Genomic DNA, 15,045 nt, shown 5'->3' on the forward strand with positions numbered 1-15,045 from the left:
TTGATCTAATCAGAAGAAATGCTTTGGCATCAAGTGAAAACCTTAAATCTAAAAATAATCCTGCAATTTGCAGAACATCCTTAAAACACGGATGGGTAAAGTGGCACATCTGTTGCTTCATACTACAGATGTATCCATGCTTCAAAAGAGAGAAGAATTTAGAAAACCATCGAGATGAATCAAGACAAAAACAAACTAACATAAACTGGCCTTGGTTAGTTCTAATGAGCTGGAGTTTTGATCTGGAATGCCTGCACAATTTTCTCAACATTTCTCTTTAATTTGTATCTATAGAAATGATTTTTTTTAAAGTTTGCCTACCTCTCCTAATAGATATCTTATTTCTTTCTCAACTGCAATATAAGGCCTTAGAGCTAGTGTAGCCTATCTCTGTGTTATAAATTACAGCCATATGCCATGTTACCTCATTTCCTGATAACATCCCTATGAGAAAGGTATTACCAGATCCATATTACAGACAAGGAAACCAAAGCCAGAGAGATGAAATAACCTGGCCGAGGTCTGAAACTAGTCAGCTCCTAAGCTTAGATTTGAACCTAGGTCCAAAGTGAATTTTCCTTTGCAAATACTATATTGCTACTTTTGTGTCATCATCATACAAAAGTGGTGTTGGTGATTCACTGTCAAATATTCTAGCACTATGAGTTAATTACCCAGGAATTCAGCCATCTCACCATGTCCAAATCCTTGTAACCATAAGAAGCAATGTTGTGGATGTCTGGCAGAGGCAGGGGTGGAGTCATCGTTCTCCACATCAAGCTGGTAATTACGAGGTGTCTGTCCTATACCTAGTTCTGTGTTGAGCCTGATGGAACACACAAAACACTGGGAGATCAGTCCCTTTCCATGGTAAACTAAATAGACATTGTTTCTTAGAAAAATCTCCCTATTTCTCAAGTGTTTTACCAGTGGCAATTGAAATGGTTTTAGGTGATTCACCAATCCCCGAATTAAAGAATATTGAATCTTAAAGAGATGTAGTTTCTGTTTTAGCCTTGTGATACCATCAAGAATGGCTCAGTTTGGTGCTAGTATGCTTTTAAAACTCCTGCTAATCTCGTTTGCCAATAAAGTGAAAGCGGGCATTTGACTCAGAGGCTTTGGCAAGCAACAGAGCATTTATTTTATTGGTATCCTGTATTAGTGATCATTGATGCTAAGTTTCCATTTGTGATAGTCATATAAATTGTCCTTTCTAAATGATTTTAGGCTGAAAAAGTGAGTCAATTGAAATAAAGATATAAGAAAAGAATAAGACAGGCACATGACAATAATACATGTTAAACAAGAATCCAAGAATATGGCAAGAAAGCCACCCCTGGAACCTGAACGACTGAAATATGACCAAACACAGCCAGCAGGGCTTTAGGCCTCCTGTCCTGCAGCATGTCCTTGAGTAAGCGCTGTCCTGGCTCGCGTACAGGCAACGCTGTCTCCAACTTCTGTAAAGAATAAACAGAAGAGGAAATTTCTTTTTTATAGAAGAGAAATTGTGCATTAAAAAATGAATCATGGAAGCCTCATTCTCAGTGATTAGGTGCTATCAGAAATAATCAGAGTGGCCAATAGGTGACTTTCATTTAAGGCAAACTATAAATAACCTCTGGAAATAAGATCGAGTTGTTTATACAGAGATACAGATAATAAACCTTGACACCATTGTTCTAGTAATTAAAAGCGTTTCATTTGAGGCGATGATACCAGAATAAGAAGGTAATACATCTTCTACTTGGTTGTAAAAATTAAGGAGCGTCTTGCCTCTCTATGCAAACTTTTAGATGCAAATACAGACACCTGATTGGTGGCCCTCCTGCCCAGCATCCGCTGAAAATGTACATGCCACGTAAACAAACATCCCAGATCTGAAGCTTGAGGTTTTCGTCCCGTCATATGGCTTTCAACGCCTTCTACAGGTGACATGCCGATGTTAGCTCTGTGAGGCGGGGGTTTCTGTCTCTCTGCTACTGGAACATGTGGAAAGCAGTTCTGACTATTTGCGGATGGAATTAACAAAGCCTGCCACTTACGCTACTGATTCTATATAATCATTCCAGAAAGGAGTCCTTCTTTCATAGTTTTCACCCTTCTCCAATTTCTAAAACTGACTTTCTATAGCATGTCTCAGTATTACCTCCTCCTGTCAGGGTTGTCACTATGAAAAATAAATAAATAAAGCACAGCTATCCAGACACTGACCTCCTCAGGAGCGAGGGAGCCCCTTGAAGCTGTCTGCCCACTTCTTATGGCTCCAGGTGGATAAACCTGCGAAACTCCTGCCACTACTTTTAATATTTTCCTTTCTCTACCCTTGTTGCAAGACTGTCAGCTATCATTCTTGTTCCCTGTCAAAGTACCTGATTTTAGCAGCTTCCTTTAAAATTTCTGAGCCATTTTCTTTTTCATTCCCAGTTTGATGAGTTTTGTCAAAATTTTCCCAATAAATGACCTCTGAATAAGTGGGGTGCTGGTGTAAATAATAAATAAGTATAGCCTGATGATATTTTCAAGCTCACTTTTTACTGTTTGAATTTAATCCTGTGCCAAACATTTTCCAAGGTCAAACCTCTTTTATCCAAATATATCATTTCAGGGATTATCAGTCTTCATGTTTCAATCTCTGTGAGTTCTGCTGATTCATTTCATTTTGCCATAGTTAATTTATTCTTTTAATTAAAAGTTTTGATTAAAATTTCACCTCCACCAAGAGAGGTAACATGTTCACTCCCACCAGTGAGTTTAGTTAAATACGAAAACATTCCACATCCTTTCTTTTCTTTTCTTTTCTTTCTTTATTTTTTTTTATTATTATTTGTTTCAGGTGGACAAAACAATGTAATAGTTAGACATTTATACCCCTCACAAAGTGATAACTCCCCTCCCCCACTCTACTGCCCCTCTGCCATCTTATACAGCTGTTACAGTTCCACTAACTCTGTTCCTTAACAGATCCTTTCTTGAAAACAACTGTTGATGGTTATTATGGACCGATTATAGATCAGGTGGGTACCTGAAAATAAATGACACTGAAAATAAAGCAAAAACTCTTCCCATAGCCCATAACGTCCTACAGGATTTGATTTGCCTGCCTCCCTTCTAATCTTCTCAGGCTCTCTCCCCCGAGAGTCTCCCAGCAGCCCTGGCCTCCTTTTATTAATGCTTCAAAAATACCAGGTTCCTCTCTGCTTCAGGAGGTCTGTCATGCTCTTCCCTTAGCTCACAACCCTCCCTCCCTGGCTTTTCACATAGCTAAACTGTCACCTCCTCAGAGAGGCCTCCTTTGAACAATTTACTTAAATTGTATCTTCCCTTCATATCTGCTCTCTTGTTGAAAACTCTCTTTGTCTCCATAGCTTTGACCATAATTGTAATCATTTATTTGTTGATTTGTTATTTTCTTCTTCTGCTACTTTAAGGCCCATGATGGCAAAGCCTCTGTCTGGTTGGAGGTCGTCACGTCTCCATTACTGATGAAAGAAAGGAAGGCTGAGGCCACTGGCTTCCGAAGGCTGAGGAAAGGGAGGCAGGTGGGGAAGTGACATTGAGTACAGAGCAAGCTCACTGAGCAGATACAACTGACAACAACAATTCCCTCTGGGTCCAAAACAGAAAACATAACTAAATGAGTGAAAAGAGCAAGCATACGATGACAGAAGGGAACCTTCCCACATTCATGGTGTTTGGAGGATACCAGAGAGCGAGGGCAAATCTGATGACCTGGACAAAGGATAACTCAGTCCCACTACACATGGTGGATGGGACTTAGCTCAGCCAGCATTTGCCAGGAAGGAATAAGAGGCCAATATGGTCAGACCTTGATTTTTTCAAAAGAAACTAGAAACATACATATTTACAAGAATTCTAGTGATTTAAATGCTGGTCACTAAATTGAACATTTTAAAGCTTTGTGGGGACCAGTATCTAGTGAGCCAAACATACTGAGCTGGACTGCCATTTTGTGATCCATGCTCTGATGAAAATCTTTATTTCCTTACAGGTTTTCCTGGAGGCAAAATCTCTTAAAGTATGTAGTGATATGTAAAAACTCCCCAGCACTCACACTCATCACTTGAAAATCCAGACGGTTTAACATTCAACTTTTCCAAGATAATTAAGCCTATCGTTCTGCATTCTGTCTTCCAAATTCATCTTGGTTCCAAAATCTTTTTTTAATAATATTTCATTTATTAATTTACTCAGACATTTGAGGGCCCACTCGGCACTAGGTGCTAGGGATAAAATTGTAAACAAGATTGTGTTTGCACATGGAAACAACCAAAATGTCCTTCGATAGATGAATGGATAAAGAAGTTGTGGTATATATATATACAATGGAATACTATTCGGCGGTAAGAAAAGATGATATAGGAACATTTGTGACAACATGGATGGATCTTGAGAGTGTAATGCTGAGCGAAATAAGTCAGACATAAAGCAGAGAACCATATGATTTCACTGATATGTGGTATATAAACCAAAAACAACAAAAGAAGAAGACAAACAAATGAGAAACAGAAACTCATAGACACAGACAATAGTTTAGTGGTTACCAGAGGGTAAGGGGGGTGGGGGGTGGGAGATGAGGGTAAGGGGGATCAAATATATGGTGATGGAAGGAGAACTGACTCTGGGTGGTGAACACACAATGGAATTTATAGATGATATAATACAGAATTGTACACCTGAAGTCTATATAATTTTACTAACAATTGTCACCCCAATAAATTAAAAAAAAAAAAGATTGTGTTTGCTTCTTTGAGCTTCTGTCTTACGAAGGATTTAGAGACATAGACAGCAGTTATGATGCTACCCAGAGCTTATTAGTGCTCTCCTGGACTTCTCCTTCCTTATTCCTCACACCAAGTCACCTGTCCCATCTGATTAATTCTATCTCAGACCTCTCAAAGCTCTCCATTCCTCTTCTTCATTCCCATTGCTACTGCTCTAGCCCAAGTCAACACAATTTTTATTTAAAATACCAAAGCAACATTCTAATGCATCTCCCTCTTTCTGTCCTTTGATCGCCTGCCACAGTCTGCCCTCAACACAACAGCCAGCATGATCCTGTTAAAAATGAGTCGGATCACGGCACTCCGCTCATTTGTAACTCTCCAGTAACTTTCCGTGTCACTCAGAGTAAAGCTGGAGTTCTGACATGGCCCCACCAGGCCTAGATCTGACCACCTTTCCTCCTTTTCTCCGACCACATTCCACCTTTCCTACGTTGCTCCAGCCACCCTGACCTCAGACACCAAACACAAGCCCACCTCAGAGCCTTTGCCCCTGTTCTCCTCTCTGCCTGGCAGTCTTCTCCCAGACGTCCACATGACTTGCTCCCTTACTTTCTCTAGGTCTCTGCTCAAATTTGACGTTATCATTGAGGCCTGCCCTAAACACTTTACAGAAGTAGCACTCAGCCCCCTTATCATGATTTACTTTTCGCTATAACACTTGTCACTATCTTACATACTACTTATTTACTTGTTTATTAACTTAATATTTGTCACCCTCCATTAGAATTTAAGCTGCAAGAGAACTGGGACGTAATTTTGTATTCCCAGCACCCAGGACAGTAATTGGCACTATACATACTCAATAAATGTTTGTTAATGGATAAATGCCAGGAAGGTACAGAATGCTATGGAAATGTCTGATTCAAATTTGGCACATCATGGAAGGCTACTTGGAAGAGGGCATATTTAATGTTATCCCTGAAGGATAGGTAGGAGATGCCAGGCTGTAGTTGGATGATGAGTGTGTGAGTGTGTGTGTGTGTGTGTGTGAGTGTGTGTGTGTGTGTGTGTGTATGTGTGTGTGAAGGCCTAGACATGAATGACAGCATGATGGCTTCAATGATCTGAGAGAAGTTTCTATATTGCTGTAGCAAAAACAAATGAAACGAGACAGACATAAGTCAGTAAGAAGAGTTTGAAACTGAAAAACCGGGGTACTCATATTCTTTAAGGTGAGAGCAACACTGGGCTAGTGTTGCCAGATCTTCTGATTTTTTTTTCAGGAGAAACTGCATTTTGACAGATTGGTTCAAATATATAAAAACACTATATAGACAAAACAAAACATCCATATATTAGGTGAAGCTCCTGATAACTCCCTTTCAACTTTAGACCTCCAAAATAAGATACAAACTTTTAGCTCTCCTTAAGCCCTCCTCTAACCATGTTTGCAACTTTACCTTCAATTATTCCTTTGCCAAATCCAATCCTTTGATTTATGCATTCATTGTCTTTCAAAGTGAACACAAGTGTTCCTACCCGTATGGTTTTGCACAAGTGAGTCCCTAGGAAGTTGCATTTTTTTTCTCTTTCTGTCTCTCCCTGAACTCAGTATGGATTGGTGGCTGTCCTGCTCTGGAAGCCATCCCTCCCAGCACAGGGACTGTGATGGGACATGCAGCTGAAAATGTCCACCTAGACAGCCAGCTGTACCTTCTCTTTGTGCTGGGTTTATAACTCATCTGTGCAACTTATAGTTGGGATTTAAAACAGTGAATTTCGTCTTATGTGACTAATTTTGCTCTGGAAAATTGATTAAAAACGATATATATTTACATTAAGGGAAACTATCAGGATACGTCTTCTTGTTCCCTGTTCTCATGGGTTAACAGCTTGTCTAGTCTGTTGTCAGTCAACTATGGACTGAGGGCCAAATCTGTCCGGTCACCTATTCTTATACAGCCTGAGAGCTAAGGATGGTCATTACAGTTTTAAACAGTTGGAACACTGAAAGAATAATGTTTTGAAACACATGAAAATGTTGATATTCAAATTTCAGTGTCCATAAATAAAATTGTATCGGAATGCAGCCACACTCATCTGTTCATGTGCTGCCTATGGCTGCTTTCCATTAGCAGAGCTGAGTAGTTGCAAAAGGTACAGTATAGCCTAGAAAGCCTGAAATATTTACTATCTGCCCCTTTATAGAAATTTAGATCTAGAGAAGTAATTACCAGACTATGGGATTTCATGGGTCAGTAAAATTAAAGGGTTGGAGAGGAGGGTAAACAAACACAGAGCTGCCAACTTTTAGTTTATTGCCAAGTAAAGACACTTAAACAAATGTTGCTGTCATCACCACAGTATAATAAAAGAAAGTATATTATTGCACGAAGAACTAGGAATGGACATACTCTCAGATCAAAGGGAATATTGTGCATTTAAGGGCATGGGGTCTTAGAGTTAAACCTAGCTGGTTTGGGTCCAGGGTCCAGTTTCTTTATCTGTGGGAAATTGGCCTCTTTACTTAATGCTTTTAATCCTTAATATCTTTGATTTAAGGGTTGTCATAAAAATTTTCAGAATCAATCCATTTTTAGTATTATGTCAATAAACTGAAGTTTCTAGGTTATCCCATTTTCCCACGTTATCTTTACCCAGCTCATACCCCTAGATTTCACCATACATGGGAATGTATCCCATTTTTTGGCATTTATTATTAATCATCTTTATTTATGCATTCCAAGTACCAAATTAGTTTTAATATTCTTGAAGGTAGAGACTACAATTTATAATTTTCCCACCATTTTAGTGCCTACTGTAATACCAAGAATATAGTTAGTGTTCCTATATTATATGTAATTAGTCCCCTTGAATAGGCAGTCTCTTGGCTCTTAGCATGGTCTGTTCTCCTTTTTCCATAGAAAATACTGAGGTTGAGAAACAAAATCATCAGTCTTTTCTACTTACCGGAAATAAATGGCTGCTTTCCAGGTCTGATTAGAGTGGTCCAGTGTTGGCAACACAAACATGGCAGAATGCCTCCTTATATCTCTTTTTATATAATTAATTTCTTATAGTCACATAATATGATATAGATTCCAAGTTTGGGAACATTTTGCACATCGACCATGTAGCACAAAATCAAGTAAGGTCCCTATCAAAATGGGTAACTAGGTTAATAAAGCCTGTCATCATCCAAAAATAATATTGAGAGGAAAATTAATTAGTACTTGAAATATATAATTTGCTGGTTTAGGAAAAATGGGCCATGAAAATATTTAAGTAATTTTAAAAATATTTAAGTAATTACAGGATTCAACTACTTAAGCTTTAATTCAGCAGAGGACCAAAGAGCCCTCAGGACTCCTGTTGGAGCTTTCTCTCTCCCTCTCTGTTGGAGCTAACCCTTCAAAGTAATTAAGGAATAATTTCAGAGTAGCCACACATGTAGGCAATCAGACCTAATATAGGAAACACCTGTTTTTACTTCAACTCTGGCCTGCTTACTAATAGGGCATATTTGTCTTGGGACATTGTGTTTGCTTGTGTAATTGTGCATAGCACATTTTCAGATTTTACTGCAGATGGATCCTGAAAGCAATTTTGAATGAATGGGTCTGGATAAGCAAGACACAAAAAGCCTTCCTCATCTCCTGTACAAACAGACATAAGCAGAATGAGGCCTTGCCCTACCCTTTGCCCACACCATGCAGGGCAAACAGGAAGCAGTCTGTGAGCAGCTTTGGTCTTTCCAGGCTTAGCAACCACGCTTTGTTTGGTTAATAATTCCAGATCCATCCAACCAAAAAGGGTGGAAAAGATACAAGGTCAACAGCTAGACAATGAAAGCGCTGACAGGTAGGCAGGGGGTCACAGAAGGAGAAGAGGCTCTGATCCGGGAGGAGGATGTGCTTCAAGGCTCAGTGTCCTGCACATTAGCTGCCCTTTGGCAAGTGTTTTCATGACCTGGAAGATGGGTGTTCTCAGTGTCACCAAAGAATGGGAAGAGTTGCCTGAGGACATGGAGAACACAGAGACAGAGAGAAGTGCAAGGAGAACAAGATTAGAGAAGAAATAAAACTCAAGTTTACAGTACCAGGTCAGAATGAAAAGTCACATTCAATGGCTTTGCTCATGTATATGAATGGAAATGAAGTGGAGAACAGAGGCAATGGAGTGGAAAAGTCATACTTGCATAAAGTAGCTCCATATTTATGGTAAAACTATTTTTAGGCTTGAATTAACTTACATTTTCCTCAATTTTATACTCTGTTTTGGGTAGACAGAAAAGCATAAAAATATTAACTATATTCATGACTTCTATAAAAGCTACGTGTCCTTAGACATCAATTTTAGTAGTTTTATTGAGGTGTAATTCACATACTGTGAAATTCACCCTTTTAAATTGTACAGCTCAGTGGGGCTTTTTTCATATATTCCCAGAGTTATGCACAAAGTTGTGCAACTATCACCACTATCTAGTTTTAGAAAAGTTCATCAGCTTCCCTTCCCACCAAAAAACCCATGCTCATTAGTAACCATTCTCCATCCTCCCCTGCCCACAGCCTCTTCAAATACTAATATGCTTTTTGTCTACGGATTTGCCTATTGTGGACATTTCATATTAGTGGAGGCATACAATATGTGGCCTTTTGTGTCTAACTTCTTTGACTCCGCATGATGTTTTTAAGATTTCTCCATATTGTAGCATATATCATTGCTTCATTCTTTTTTATGTCTGAATAATATTTCCTTGTATGGATATCCCCCATTTTGTTTTTTCATCAGTTGATAGACATTTGGATTGCTTTCATTGTTTGGCTACTATGAATAATGCCACTGTTTGTGTACACATTCTCATGTGGATGTACATTTTCAATTGTCTTGGTTATATAGAAGTGAAATTACTGGATCATGTAGCACCAAACTATATGTTTAATTTTCTAAGAAAATACCCAGAATTGTTTCCCAAAGTGACAGCCCATTTTCCATTCCCTCCAGAAAGAAAGAATTCCAATATTTCTCCACAAGCTCTCCAACACTTGTTACTGTCCATCTTTTTTATTATAGCCATCCTAATGAAGTAGTTTGTTACAATGATGCTAAGTGGCCCTCCAGAATGGCCTAGCACAGGTGAAACAGGCCTGGGTCTTTCATCTGGTTTTACCTTCGGAGCCATATTATTTTGGAGTTACAGAGTAAATTAAACTAAGAATACGAGGTCGGACAGTTAAGTTCATGAACACATCCTAGAGAAAGTGCTACATACCTCATTGCTAAATATCACTACAGTTACCTTCAAAGTTCTCCCCTTGGGATGCCAGAGCCTAGTCCACCCTTCCAAGCAATTTTGAAATTCTTTTTTCTGGAATGGCCATCAGAGCTGTTGTCATATTACCCTTGATGTCCTGAATGTCATCAAAATGTCTTCCTTCAATATTTCCTTTCTCTTTGGGTAAAGAAAGAAGCCATTGGGGTCCAGATCAGGTGAGTAGGGAGGGTGTTCCAATACAGTTATTTGGTGACTGACTGAAAACTCACTCGTAGACAGTGCCCTGTGAGCTGGTGCATTGTCGTGATACAAGAGCCATGAATTGTTGGCAAAAAAGTTCAGGTCGTCTAACTTTTTCACGCAGCCTTTTCAGCACTTCCAAATAGTAAACGTGATTAACTGTTTGTCCAGTTGGTACAAATTCATAATGAATAATCCCTCTGATATCAAAAAAGTTTAGCAACATCGTTGCAGCAGGTTTGTGAACATAATTGTCAGACCTCGTATACACTTTATCCTTATTTAGGACTGATTTTACCCTTTTAACCATTAGTATCCAGTAGTGGCTATTACTTAATGGAGGTCACATTTTAATAGTTATCGTGGGCATAATACACTCATGCTGTTATTTGCAAAGTCAAGTTCTGTGTGTTAAGTGCTGATGTACAACAAGTGATTAAGCTGATGCCCAGACTGAAGTAGATAAACACTCCATTTGCTGGGGTGTGACCAACACTGACTGAGTGGACTTGCTTACTAACCAGACGGAAGAGCTCAGGTAGGCAGCCCTAGTGGTGGCTGAGTAGACCTTTTCCTAATGGAGGTACAATGAAGTGGTACAGCATGAGATTTTGAAAAGAGCCCTGACCTGGGAATCAAGGGATCTGGATTGCAGTTCTCTGAGCGAACTGTACGCAACCCTGTTCCCCAGCACTGTCTCTTTCCTACCAGGTTAGATATATCTGCTGTTTGCTTCCCATAGTCTCTTCATACTTAACCTAAGTGTGCACTTGAAAGGTTTTACATGATTGCTTCCTTAATTGACTGTCTTTGGCTCCTGGATTGTAAGCTCTGTGAGTACAAGGAATCCTGTCTGTTTTGTCTACCATTTATTTCATTTTCAGCACTTCGCTGAGGACTTGACAGGAAGAAGCTGGTTATTAAATTTTGTGGAGATCTTGTCAAGTCACTGACAAGTCACTGAACTACAACTTCAACTTGACATTAGTATGGAACATTATCATTTACCTAACTAATCGCTCTCTACAAACGATTATCTGCAAAATATAAAATGGGGATATTAGTAGTACCTACGTCATTGTGCTGTTGTGAGGAATAAATCAAATATAATTTAAGACATGTAAATTTGTGGCACATAGTAAACAATCAATTAATATTATTATTTTGATTCTCACCCCTAGGTATCAGTTTCTCAATAAAAATTAAAAAGGGTTGAATGAGAGCTCCCCTAACATGTCTCCCAATGCCAATATCGATAACATGTTCATTGACATGATAATCTGTATCCGTGGTGTTTATGATTATTCCATTTCTTGGGCAGGTGGTGTGGTGTCTACATGTACATAGGAGCTTGATAACAATGGAAGTGCGCGATTTCATTAATGGAGAGTTTCAAAATTACTTTTGAAAACTGCTATTTTTCTCTAAATCATTTGTGATTTGAAACTCAGTTTTTTTTTTCTCTTCTACAGTGATGGTCTATAATGAAATATTAGGGTGGGTGTAAAAAGTTGCAGAAAATGTCAAGTGTCTTTTTTAGTGAAATCAGATCCTATGGGTTGATTGCTTTTTGATTCAGGAAAGGTCGTCATCATGGACCACCTCAAATTCCCAAAGTAACTTTCAGAGTACTTTATAGGAAAAACACCAGTCCTTTCTGGTTTTCCAACTATGCTCTGAAAGTCCAAACTTGAATTCCTGAACTTATCTAGGAGAGAAACACAGTATTAGTTCCTGCTCTTCTGGAAGTATATTCTTGAAAATAATAAACCTTCAGTTAGAGAAAATGGTTGTTACTCAGATTCAGTCCATACATAGTGAAATTGATTTGCATTAGAAGACTATCTAAATGGCTTTGTCAATAATATTTGGGTTAGTGAAGCATAGGTGATAATACCCAATTTAACACCGTGGCTAAATTTCACTACCTCAATCTGTCTTTGTGTTTCTCCTTCCTCTTCCGCCTTCCTACCCAAGACTAAACGTTCCATGTCTCTTCTTCTTTATCTTTCTTTGTTTTATCTTCTATGATCACTTGACTTTTGTTTTACCTCTATCTCATATTCTGTTTTTGAACCTCTTGCATCTTATCCTTTCTATTTTAACATGAGGACTCAGAAAGTGAGAGAGAAAATAGAGAGGAAAAGTTAGAATATGAGAAGAAGAATCTGGAAGAGAGTGTAGAAGCAAAGGTAATTCTGATTGAGGAGGACTAAACGAAAGAGAGGACAGGCTACCAGAATTGTTTGAGAAACATATGTGATACATTTTCTGGAAAGAATAGGGCTAAAGTGTTTAAAGAAAAAGTACTCAGATTACACACTTTTACTGACATTGAAAAAGAACTGCAGAAAATGTTCTGGTAAAAGAAAGATGCTCTCTGGCTTCTTTATAAACTCACTTCCTATTTGAAATAAACAATTATAGATGAAGTATAGTTGTTTCCCTCCCACTATTACTTGAGGGCTCTTTTGTTCAGCCAAAAATGGCAGTACTTACTGTCTCTGACGCATTTGAATAATGTGTTATATAAAGAGTAGTTATTTAATTAAATTCAAGGACCAGCCCAACATATATATGTATGTATACATATACGTATACATATACATATACATATATGTGTGTGTGTGTATATATGTATACACACACACACACACACACATATTATATATATAATATTTTGGTAAAAGTCCTAGCTTTTACATAGTCCTCTCTTACATGATAATATCACTATATTTGAGATTTCCATAGTTAATTCCCCTCAGGTCAAGGAGCATTTAACCAAAATACTACTGAGAAAAATCACATATTACATGGCTTTGAGCCATTTATAATCCAGCTATTTAATACCCATAAATAATTCTTGATTCAAATGACAGAATGACAAAAAGAGATTTTTTTCTTTAAATTTCCTTGTTCAGATATCCCTCTTGTTGTGAAATGTAGCACAATAGAAATTATCTATTCCAATATAAAGTGAACAAACCTAAATACATAGCTTAATGTATATTGTAAACATCTGTGTAGTCATTACACAAGTCAAGAAGTACAACATTGCCAGCTGTAGATTTATAGGAATCCTAATATCCTGAGGTCTGAATGTTCTTCCAAATTCATATCCCAATCCCCAAAGTTGATGGTACTAGTAGGTGAGGCCCTGGGGAGGTGACTGGAGTGGAGCCCTCATGAATGGATTAGTGTTCTCAAGACAGATCCCACAGACCTTCCTGGCACCCTTCTGCCATGAAAGGATACAACACAGAAGAAGGCCCACACCCAAGCATGCTGGCAGCCTGAGCTCAGATTTCCAGCCTCCAGAACTGTGAGAAATATATTTCTGTTGTTTACAAGCTCTCTTGCCTGTGCTATTTTGTTACAGAAATCCAGACAGACTAAGACAACATCCAACAGAGCAATTCCTCCCAGTTTATTCTTCAGGAGTGGCTTGAGTTTTCTCCATCATTTGTTGCTCCATTTACATTTTAGGAATAGGTTTTCAAGTTCTAACAAAAATCCTGCTGGGATTTTCATTAGAATCGCTTGGATTTATAGATCAATATTGAGAACATAGTATATTTATCAATTATTTATTTAGGTCTTTATTCTTTTGCATAAACTTTTATAGCAATCTCTATAGAAGTTTGGCATATGGTTTGGCAGATTTATTTCTAAGTATCTGATCTTATAAAGATTGTCTCATACAATGTTATTATGATATGTGCAGAAGTCTTGGACATACTTTAATAGATTTTTTTCCCTAGGTAGTTGATATTTTATAATATTGTAAATACTCTCTGTTTAAATTTTACTCTTTTTATATTTTGTCACTTAAACAGAAAATTGATTTTTGTGTATTGATTTTTCTAGCCTGCAAACTTGCCCAGCTGTCTTTTCATTCTAATAATGTGACTGTAGATTCCTTTATATTTTTAATGTACAAAACCATACATCTATAAATAATATTTTTTCTCTTCCTTTTTAATCCTTACACTTATTTTCTTGGCTTACAATACCAAGTAGAACTTCTAGTGCAATGTGAAATGGAAGTGTTGGTGGCATCTTATCTTGAAAGAGAATTTTCAATATTTTTACTAGTAAGCATAATGTATGTTAAAGGTTTTTATAGATAATTTTTGTCCAGTTAAGGACAGTTTTGTCCAAGATAATTCTGTCCAATTAATCTCATTTTGCTATGGGATTTTGTCTTTTAATCATGATGGATATTGAATTTTGTCAAGATCTGAGTGCTAAGGTGTTTGTTGTTACTGTTGTCTCATTTCTTGAACTTTTTAGTGGACAGAGCTAGGAAACATAGGTATGGATGCACTCACACATATTCATGAATCTATATCTATATCTGTGTGTGTGAGAGTGTGTGTGTGTGTGTGTGTGTGTGTGTGTGTGTTTACCCATGTGTTTATAAGTGATACCTCTACTTTCAGTCCAACACCACAGTGTTCATGCTACCCTTTCTCCTTTCCTTATCTATAATTCCTTTCTTCAACAAAAGAAACCAGATCTCATTTTCCAGAATATATTTACTAATTTTCTCAATTCTAGACTACACATAAAATCATTCGAGAATTTCTAATTCAATACCCTGTGAAAAACAATTTACTAACTGGAGTACTTTGTATACAGTTCCTTTTGTCCTTAGCCTGAGAGCTACTGTGAAAATATTGTCTCACAAAGTTACTTATGTTCCTTATTCCCTCCCCCCACCACCTCCTTCAGTGTGATTATGTCGTTGATTTGTATTACAGTTAGGTACACTTGTTA

Source organism: Rhinolophus sinicus, chromosome 3 (genome assembly GCF_057876585.1).
Source record: "Rhinolophus sinicus isolate RSI-liver-muscle chromosome 3, RSI-T2T, whole genome shotgun sequence".
Lineage (NCBI taxonomy): Eukaryota > Metazoa > Chordata > Mammalia > Chiroptera > Rhinolophidae > Rhinolophus > Rhinolophus sinicus.